Source organism: Vicia villosa, unplaced genomic scaffold (assembly GCF_029867415.1).
Source record: "Vicia villosa cultivar HV-30 ecotype Madison, WI unplaced genomic scaffold, Vvil1.0 ctg.001371F_1_1, whole genome shotgun sequence".
NCBI classification, from domain to species: Eukaryota; Viridiplantae; Streptophyta; class Magnoliopsida; order Fabales; family Fabaceae; genus Vicia; species Vicia villosa.
Window position 1 is genome coordinate 397,058 of NW_026705595.1, and position 11,607 is coordinate 408,664.

Below are 11,607 nucleotides of genomic sequence, written 5' to 3' on the forward strand. Positions count from 1 at the left end.
GACAGAGTTACCATAAACTTAATAATATGCTATCACATTAATCTTAAAAACAGAATCACATAAGAGAAGAATAACAAAATCACACAATGATATGAGACGTTTACAGTTAGCATCATGTGATAAGACAATAAAAAAGGTAATAAAAACGATTGTACTATATATTTTGTGCTATAGCATAGAATGGAAATAAGTACATTGAATAATGGATGACCTATGAGATAGTATCATATAAGAGTTTATGTTATGCAATATAAATTTTTTTTCAATCTATATTTAAAAATATGAGAGTGGATGTTAAATTGCTATCTCTATAGTGGTCTCCACCCTCAAATTTAAGGTCCATAGCATTTAAGTATAGACAATGATATTAGTACGTTGCAACTAGTTTTCATGTAAATAGATAATTAAAAAGGTGATAAAAACAATTGTCCTATATATTTTCTGCTATATCATAGAAAGGATATAATGACATTGAATAATAAAAAATTTATGTACACATGAGTGAGATAAAATAATATGTAGTCTCTTTTACATGTACAAATAATTGTAAGTATAATTTACATAATTGATTTAATTATTAAATTAACTTCAAATTTAACATCTATTTTTCTTCTTTATTTTAGTTTATATTAATTGAGCTTTTATCCTTCACTACAACAAATTTTGCTTTTAGCAGCACATCTACGAAAGCGCTTTTAGGCAAAAGCGCTGCTATAGGTTTCGCTAAAAACAAAACTAAAAAAGAAGGGAAAAAAGCGCTGCTATAGGGGATCCTGCGAAAGCGCTTTTAAAAAAGTGCTACTATAGGCTACCTTAAGAAAGCGTTTTATAAAAGCACTGCAACAGGGTAAGATATGAAAGTGCTTTTAAAAGCGCTGATAAAGGGGTAGGCTATGAAAGCGCTTTTTCCCTAAAAAGTACTGGTATAGGGCTAAATACGAAAGCGCTTTTAAAAGCGCTGTCGTAGATTATTTAAAATTAAAATTTTTAAAACAAAAGTAACAAAACACGATATTCTCAAAACACGATGTTCTTCTCTAAGATATTCTCAAAACTGTTTCTTCTTCTCTCTCACGTGAAAAACCCTATTCTCAGAACTATTTCTTCTTCACCTTTGAACCCTACAGAAATCACGAAATCCCTCTGTTCCTCTCAATTCTTACTGTTGAATAGTATATTCAAGGCAAATATTTTTATATCGTATCCACAGAGATTGGGTGATATTACCGCCGTTCTATAGTTACTATTATTTTAAGTTCGAAAGGTAACAGAGTTGTTTTGTTTTGAATCGCTATTTGTTCTAATCAAGACAATTATAAGACAATAAACTAGAATTTGTTTCAATAATAAAAGAATGACAAGATTGGTTTCGGTTTCACTATTCCTATCTTCTATGTGACTTTAACAACTAATGTATAACTTCAATTGCAATGACAATGTTCTAGTATCCTCTCAACAATGTTTATGTCTAAACAAAGTTGTGAAAGTTAACATTTTAATCTTTAGATGATCTCTCACTCTAACTATCAATATATTAATCTTGATTGTTTGATACAAATAGAAAAGTGGCAAATAAATCTATCTCTAGCATTTATTCACTACTTGATAAAATGGTGTAGACCAAGACTTGAAATATATTTCTCAATCATAAATCAAATCTAAATATAAAATATAAAACAACAACATTCATCCATTTCAATACTAATGAAGTTCATACAAAGTGCTAGAGAAAATACATAGTTAACAAGGATAACTACTACCTCCAATCTTGTCAAAGTGGGATTTAGCTACACATCACCATGGTTGACAGCAAAAGATATGGAGAAGAAACTATGAACATCAATCTCTCACAAAGTTGCAAACTTTTCTCTCCAAAACCCTAGCCTCATTGTTTGGTTCACAATGAATAGAATAGAATTTTTCTTTTCCTTTTCTCCCTAAATAACCCCTAATTCGTAATAGCTTTCCAACTTCAGAAGATAAGCCACTATCTCATGACAAGTGGCAACAAAATAAAAGAAACAATTCTGCAGCGCTCAGTTTGCGGCGCCATCAAGGGTTGCGACACAACCACTGAAACTTTTGCCACATCAGTTGCAATTCAAAAACTGGACTTGTGCAGTATTCATCAGTTGGCGGCGCAAAGGATGTTTGCGGGGCAAACTGGCCTCATCAACACTTCTTGCTATTCCAAGTTGTCAAGTAATTCCTCTTTACTTCCATGATCTTCAAACCTTTTAATAACACTACAAAACTAACAAATTTGTGAAATAACACTTCAAATGAACTAAAACTAACAAAATTGCAAAATAATTAAATTGTAAGAATAAAAGTGTGATTAGTGAGTAAAAAGTGGTTAAAAGGACCAAAAACACTATATGAAAATTAGTATTATTTGGTCCCTAACAACTCTCCCCAACTTACCATTTTGTTTGTCCCTAAACAAAATTTCACAAGAATATCAAGAGCAACACAACAAGAGAATGATGACAAGGTAACCGAACACTCAAATGGCTCAAACGTATAAGTACTTTCAAAGTACACCTACCACAATGCTAAAACAAAGCATGCGAAAGAATGATTGCAAAATGCAAATTATTATCAAGAAATTCCAAAAAGACATGTCAAAATTGAATCAAACTTACACGCACATCAAAGTAATGATGAATACAAGACAGTTCACTTTCACTCATCCGGGCATTTAAATCAACAACAACTCAAATCATGCTTTCACCACAACAAGTTCAAAAATTATGTGCAAAGTGAGAATCAAGAGGGCTTTCATAGGTTGTAATGTGGCTTGGGTTACAAAGAAAGGGTTTTATTAAAGGGAAATTAACAAAAACGCCTATCCTAAGGGAGCATTCCTATCAATTAACTCAACAACAACACTTGCTTGAATCCCCTTTTCTTTCTTTTTCTTTTTCTTTTTCATTATTTTTCAACAACACATAACGGGAACGATTTTATTTCTTTTTCTTGCCCCATAATTTCAAAATGTGTTGTTCTTTTCTTATTACCATGTGCATACGGTGAATTGACTTTTAAAGAAAATGTCGCGGTTAAGCAAGAGTTGCCACCGACTTTTATTTTATCCAATTTATAGAAAGGCTAAAAGAACAGGAAAAGACCTTTTAAAAAGATTTTGAGTTCGGGGGGTAAGTTATACAAAGGGAAGGTGTAAGGCACCCTTTGCATCCATGGGCTCTTAATTGCTTAGCTCACTTTGTTTTCAAAATGTTTGAATTGTTTGAAAAGTAGGGTGTGAATAGAAAAAGATTCGTTTAAGGACTTTAGCTTGTAAATAAGCGTAGCCTTGTTTTGAAAGTATTTGAAAAATGAGTGGAAAAAGAGTTTGAATTTGATTTTGAATTTGAAATAGAGCAAGAAATTAATAGCAACTACCCTAAGTTTAAAAACGTTCTTTTAGCTTTTTTCAGATGAAAGGGTCTATCCGCACCATAAAAGGGCGGGAAGTCTTTCAATTGGATTTGAAGGGTCATCGAGAAATCGTTCGCCATAAGATTGTCCCTTGCCATAAAGAGGGCAGGTAGTCTGAGGGAAGGATAGAATAGTCATATAAGGCATCATGCGAGGATACCTTAGCAATAGGGACAAATCATCATTTACCAGGGCAACATCGAGGGAGTTTCAATAACTTTGAAGGCAACATTGCTTTAGGTATCCTCGGAATCGAGGGACTTGACTATTTAAAGGCGGCAATAATTAAGGCAACAAGGCAAGAATATAAGGCAACAGGCAGCATAAGAAGGGTTACCCTAAAGGTGTGTGTGTGGCACAATCACGTGGTTAACTTCAATGACATTTATCTTATAAGTTAATGATCTAGGTTCAGTTAATAATCTTGCACTCCCTATTTTACTAACCACGCAGTTAAAATGGCAGAAATTAAAGGCAGGAATTAAAACCTATGCTATTACAATAAACACCTGCGGGGATGGGGGAAAAATAAAACATAAAATTAATTTGCACATCTTCAGCCTTGATCTTCCTCGAACTTTCGATTGACTCTGAACATCTGAGAATTAAACAGAAAATAATAGGGGTTAGTGTAGGAGTAATTCATCGACTATTGAAACAAACCCTATTTAAATCCATAAGGCAAAAAAAAAATTAAAAGAAATTAGAAAACTTAGCGTTTTGGTCGGCTGAGGCGCATGGCTGAAAGATCTTTGATTAACCCTAAAAATTAGCCATTAGCCATAAAGAAGAGAAATGTTAGTGCATGAGTGTTCCACAAACCCTAAAAAATACAAACCCTAATTGTAAGAAAAACAAAATAAATTTGATATTCTTAATAATCATTAAAGGTTAACGGAAAGTCGATAATTTGATTTAATACGTATCAATTAAATAATTATTGGATTAAATCCCAATTATTTAATTGAAAAAAAATATTTGTAAAAGAAAAGGAATTTAATATAAATAAAGAAACAATTATTGATAGAATTATAAAAATCGAACATTCGATAAAAGAGAGATAAATAAAATAAATAATAGTCTATAAAAAAATATATATAAACTTAGTAAATAAAGAAGAAGAAAAAAATATTTGATAAACAAAAGAAAAAAAGAAAAAATAGATAAATAGAAAATATGTAATAAAGAAATAAATAATAATAAAAAATATTAGGAAAAAAAACTTAGCTGGGATTGTGTGCGACATGCTGGTGATGGTCCATGGTGCACTGGCAAATTCTGGACGTTAGATCATATGCAAGTGGATATCTACTAGTGATGAGATGAGGTCATATCGTAGACCCTCGGTACTGGGACACATAGAACCCGCATGATTTATTCTTTGAAACAAAACAAAATAAAATGTCATGGACGGGGGTTGAACCCACGCCCCTTGGGTGAACACTATAGCGTCTCTCCATTGCTGCTGCGTTTGTTGATTGATATTAACATGAAACAGATATAATATAATAAAAACTGAGTGATGAAAATTAAAAAAAAAAAGAATTTCGCGCTCTGGGCCTTCGTCTTCCTCGTGAGGGCTCCCTAAGAAAACACCCTTTGCCCACGGTTTTGGAGCGTGGCCGTACCCTGCAAAAATCGAACTCGGCAATACAAGCATAACAAATCGCAACCAAAGACCTAGATCGATTATAAAAGGTGCCACAAATCTAATGATTCCACCTATTTTGCCTGAAATCGCTCATGTACGAAACCCCCATTTGAGGAGCAAGGAAACCTAGCAATGGTGTTTTGTAATCTCTGCATTAAAACTCAAAGCCAGCAATCCAGAAAGTATCTACACATCTATGCGAACACCAATACGCAACTCAAAAGTATTTATAATGCACAAATTAACGACATCGAGTTAGACAAAATAGGTGCAAACCGTGGCCTTGTTCTTGCAATCCTGGGCATTTCACTCGGTGATGAATGTCTCAATAGCTTCAGGAGACAACAATGAATCGTTCTGGATGCTTAGAATGGCCTGGAATTTGCTAAAGCTCTGACTGCAATTTCGTCTCCCTTCACGTTTTTTTTTTGCTCTTGAATAAGGATTCTTCAGCCTACCGAAAAATTGCCTTCACTGTCTGGAATAGTATGCATATATAGTGGACTCAAATAGGTTTACAAAACATGAACCAAATCTTTGATTGGAGAGATGTGGAGATTTTATTTGGAATTTGTATGGAATCTTGCCAATTTTGGAATTTTTGATCAATCCTTATGCCAGTTATGCCTTGTACGTTTTTCTCTCAATATTTGATGCTTGGAATCTTTGATATGATTGAAAAATTTATCTCATGACTTATTTCAATTATTTCTTATTTTACTAGATTTATTAATTTTTAAATGAATAAAATTCATAAAAATAAATAAATAAATGTTATAAAATAAAATAATTGGCCTAAGAGTAATTATTTTGCCCATGGACACGTTTTGAGATTTCAAAAGTTAGGCCCAATAGTTCAAGACATCAAAAATTCACCACTTTGGCTTATATTTTCTCAAAATCGCTCAACTTTAGCAAGGCATATCTCCCCCAATTTTTAAGATATGAGGGAGTTCTAGGACTTTTTGGAAAGCCCAAGATGTCCTCTTCAGGCCACTTTGGAACATCTTTTGTATTTGAAGATTTTATCTCGAAGAGAGAAAACCCTAATTTTGGGTTGATTGTTTAGGAGACACGCAAATGAGCCCAATTCTTGTATTATCTTGAGCAGTTGAAGATCATATGAGTCAAAATAATTTGAAGCACGATGGGCAAATTTTGGGGTATGACAGCTGCCCCTGTTCAATCTTCTTATACTTGAGGATGTAGATTGGCCTGTGTGCCTGTCGGAGTCTGAAGGTAGAAGAGGATTGAACACTAGAATACCCAGGAATTTGCCCTAGCTAAAGTAGGGACTTTTGTTGGAGATGGGCTTGAAGATGCCATCAAGGTGTTTTGGACAAAATGTACAATTGAGATGGGCTTACAGATGCCATCAGATGTTTGAAAAGTTGTTCGTCTAAAGCAGATGTTTTTCAGACTGGATCATATACATTGATTGTATTTGAAGGAGATTCATTAAAATGAAGTAATGTTTTACAGAAGACTACCTGAAGAGGTTCTTGAATAGGGTAGATCCCTGGCTGATGCAAAGGAGTTTAGGCTTTAACTAATGTTTGGGAAGAACTGTCTTGTAGAAGATTAACTAAGACGCTCCTTGAAAGGGCAGTAGATGTCTTAGAAAATGTTGGATAAATATTTAAAGGAAGATTACCTAAAGAGATTGAGATATGTCTTAAACAAGACTAACCTAGAAAGGCTCCTAGAAAGGATATGATATGTCTTAAACAAGACTACCTAGAAGTGCTCCTAGAAAGGATATGATACGTCTTAAACAAAACTACCTAGAAAGGCTCATAGAAAGGATATGATACGTCTTAAAAAAGACTACCTAGAAAGGTTCCTAGAAAGGATATGAATCATCTAAGAAAAGATTACCTAGAAAGGTTCCTAGAAAGGATATGAATCATCTTAGAAAAGATTACCTAGAAAGGTTCCTAGACAGGATATGATACGTCTTAAACAAGACTACCTAGAAAGGATATGAAGTTCTTTGATTGTTTCTGAATTATCTTTGAAGAAAGACCCGAAATGAAGTGTCAGAATTGTATTTGTCTTGGATGAGATTGAATCGTTGATACGATTGTATTTGCACCGCACTTTGATGATAATATTCTTTTGATTATGAAGTGGCCTGAAAAGAGAAAGATTAGTTTTTATGCAATATCTTGATGCATGTATTGAGATTCTCGAAATAAACGAGAGTACTGTATGTTATGCATGTCTTTATGAACGATGCAGGGATGGATTATATAGTCGGAGCATATTGATAATTCTTGTATAACAACTGCTGGTTGAGAAAATAAATCTCTGTGTGCTGTTGAAGATAATGACAAGAGAATTCCTGTCTTTTGTTCGATGATATCCAGCTGGGGATTTTTGGTCTTCGCTTGGGGATGAGATTGACCTGAGTAATCTGATCCTGATGTATCCTGGGGACAAGAGAGATGAATATGCTATCCGACCAGATTTCTGAGTGGCAACTTCAATGGAAATAGCGAGTTTGAATAAATCATGCTAGAGAAGAAGATTGTGTCGAAGACCGGCAATGTCGGAGGTATGAATTCCGTTGGCGAACCAAACTTCTACTGGGAATAGATTACTTGAAGATAACCTCTTAAAGTGCTATGTGGGGATATATTATGAAAACTGCTCTGTGGGGAGGGTTCCCAGAGATTTTCAATTCTTCATTGCCCCTTGTCTTTGAGTACTTGCTGTTGAAAAACACTTGCGAGAGTATACCTGCCCTCTGGAATCAACATCTTGGTGTGCTCGATACTTGAATTTGGAATTATAACTTCAAAGAAGAGACGGATACTGACATCGTCTGATGCTAGTAGCTAAATAGTATTTGTTGAGATTTGTGACTGATGTGGCATGCTGTCATACCCTAATTTTTGACCCCCCTGAGATGTCACATCATTGACATCAAATTAAAAAAAAATGTTTCTTGATCGGTTTGGAAGCCATGATCGAGACTGCATTTATTCAGTCATTCTTTGCAAGATAATTCATGCTCATGGAGGTTTTCAATTTAAATGCGCCATTTCCAATTTGTGGATTCAAGAAGATTGTTTGGAATTTATTTCGGGACTTTTGGCCTATGGATTCATCATGGTGAAGAAAATTATTTCTCATGGATTATTTGGAAGATGACACAAGTTTGAAACAATTCGTGGAAATTTCATCAAAAGTTGCAAGAAACATCTTTTAGTCCATTTGTTGAAATATTATTTCAAGTATGGTTCAAAGACATGAATTTAAGAATTTCGAGTTCAATATCTTTTCAAGTTCATTGGTGCAAAGACATTCTTCAAATCACTTCAAGGAATTTCCATTCAAGATTTATCATGGTTCATTTGAATTTGCAAGATTCAAAATTTCATTCAAAGAATATCCAAGATTCATGATTTATACAATTTCATTCAAGGAATTCTAAAGGAAATTCAAGCATTACAAATGATGTTCTTTTACATGAAACAAGTTCTAATTTCTAAACAAATTACAAGGTTTCATCCAAAATTCAAGAATTACATCATTCCATTCATACAAAGTTCAAGTTCATACAATTTCTAAAGTTGAAGTTTTATTGGTTACAAGAACAAAAGAAAAGAAAAGTCTCCAATGCTTTCTTGAATTCTTCCATCTTCAAGTTTACATTCTTCATTCAAGCTTCTCCATGCTTTCTTCAAGAATCCTCATGCAACATGAAAAAGGAAACAAAAAGGGTGGAATTAGCAAAAGTCAAATAAACAATTCAAAAAGCCCAAAAGCCCACATGGAGGCCATCTTTTTCGAAAAAAAAGGGAAAAAGGAAAAGTCAAAAAGTCAAACAAAGTCAAGAAGATATTTTTTATGTCATAACTATACTACACTTAGAAGCTTACTAATTTGTTATGACATAAACTTATGCTGTATCGTGGAACTTGCAAGAGTCACAAGAGAATCTTTCCATCCCATGTGCATTTTCTTACAGAACTTGGCTTCTAAGCAAACTTAGCATGCAAGAAATTTTGCAATGATTATTTTGGGAAAGAATATTCTTTGTAATGATGACAACTTAACAACTAAGTGAGCTTAAAGACTAAGCTTAGTTGCCAAAATGACCAAAATTGTCCCTCATTTGTTCCTCTATAAATAGAGAAAGAGGCAGAAAAAGAGAGAACACAGAAACTTTCTGTCACTCCTAAGTTACAAAAAGAAGAAGAAAAAGAGGGGGACAACGCAGCAAGAAGTCTGTAACTTCTAAGTTACATTCTGCAGAATACAGAAGGAAGAAGGAGAAGAGAAACTTTCATACCTTGCTTGTTTGCTTGCTGGCAGCTTTTCAACGATGGCTCCCATCTTCGAGCCTCCATAGATGAATCTTCAACATCCTCGCCGCAGGTAAGTCTTTCTGCTTTCACTCTCAATATTTCCATTAACCATTGTTATACCTGTAGCAATTCAAAAATCCAGCAGCAAACAACAACTCGAAAACAGTTCTGAAAGCAGTAGCATCAACAATTTGCAATAGTTCAAAAACTCAGCAATTCAACAACAGGGAGTCTCTCGATTTTCCAGAAGCAGAAGGTAATCAAAAACGCAAAGACAGAACATAAGGGAGTTGAATCCGTTCCTATCAAAAGCCGACGCCGGAACTGATTCATCGGACTTACTCCGATCAGGTTCTTATTCCTTACTTCCTCTTAGAAATTTTGATGCTAGTTTGTTCTTTGTGCTGCACCGATTTTGAATGCTTACTTTAATTCACTTGAATTTCATTTCGATCATCATTTTATTCTGAAATTATTATGAAATCAAAAGTTAGTGGTAATATAAACTTCAAACCCAGAAACATAAACGGAAATAGGAATGGCTCAGAGTCATACCTCAAACTCGGTTGAATTGCTGAGAAATTGTTACTGATTGTTGTTACTCCGAGAAAGAAAATCGGGAGAGACATACATGTTGCCACTGTTTTTTGTTGTTCCGAAAGAAAAAAAAAAGAGAACTTGCGAAAGCAGAGAGAACTCGCGAGGGAGAGAAAACCACGTGAGATCTTTGTTGTTTGTTTCCGCCATGAACGATGAGAGGAGCTTTTTGTTGTTGTCTTTGAACGTGAACGAGTAAAAGAGAGAGAGATCACCGCGAGAGAGACCGTGAGCTCGAGAGAGAGAACATTGTTGTTGTTGTTGTTCGATGCAAGAGAGGAGAAGCTTTGTTCTCCTGAGTTTGTTCTTTTTTTCAGAAAAAACGTGAGAGAGGAAGGAGAAAGAGGCGCTGCCTCTATGTATTGTTTTAGGGTTTTTTAAGAAACCAACCCTTGTGTTAAGAGAAGAACCGGATCCGGGTTCCATCTGACCCGACCCGGTCCGGTCCACTCTTTTATTTTTTAACTCAGCTTCTCTCATTTTGGGCCATGCACCTCCAATCTGTTTTACAGCACCCTCAGGCCCAATTATTAGTTTCTTTTTAAAAAACTATTTCTTTTAGTTTTCTTTTTTTTGAGAAAATTGTTTTCATAAAAAAGATTTAGTATTTTATTTTAATATAGGTTTTAGTTTTATTTTCTAATCCTTATTAAAATACCAAAAAAATATATTAGATACATATTTTTATTTATGTTTTCTAATTATTTTCTTCTTTCATAAAAACTACAAAAAAGATATATTTTCTTAGATTAATTTCTTTTTGAGTTTAATATTTTCATATAATTTTGTGTAGTTAACCATTTAAATTTTATTTGATTACTGTTGCACATATTACTTGAATTTTCTCACTTCATCAAAGACTTAGAGATTATTTCTCTATTGTCTTTTGGATTTGTCTGTTTGTTTGGTCTTCCATTTGCTGTAGAAGTCCATAAACAATTGCTGGAAAATCATTGAATGCTGTAAGCTGTTGAGCTTATCCGATGTTCTTTTCTGCTGGTGTGGATGCTCAATAACTGTTGAGATCCCAATTTATTCCAAACATATCGCTTGATGATCAAGGTAACACCTCAAACTCAGAAATCCAATTTCTCATTATTCGAGGTAAGCCTAAAACTCATAAAACTGTTTTCACAACAGTAATCATTTCAAATCACAAAATCATTTCCAACTATTTTTATAACCAGTACTGTAAAGTACTGGGCCTCTAATAGAGTGTAAGTCCCAAACACCTTCTCTTCTTAGCTTGTTTTCAAAACTGTATTTTCAAAATCTTCTTTCTGTTTTCAAAACATTCTTCTGGTATTTGAAAGGCATTATTCCCGGTGAAACTCTTCAGATACCTATGTGACCTTTGTCCATCTTCACTTCTTCTGTTTTCAAAAAAGCCTTAACTGTTTATCATATATATATTCAACTGTTATCCACCAATTACTGTTGAGGCTCTGTACATACTTCTTCAATGGCCTCCACTCCATCCAGGTTAGGCTTTACAAGCTTTCAATTTACAGTCTTTATTTAAATTACTGTCAAATATAAACTGTGCATATATATATTAGTTTAGAACTACGTTTGAGTATAAACCCTAGGACAATTAAACTA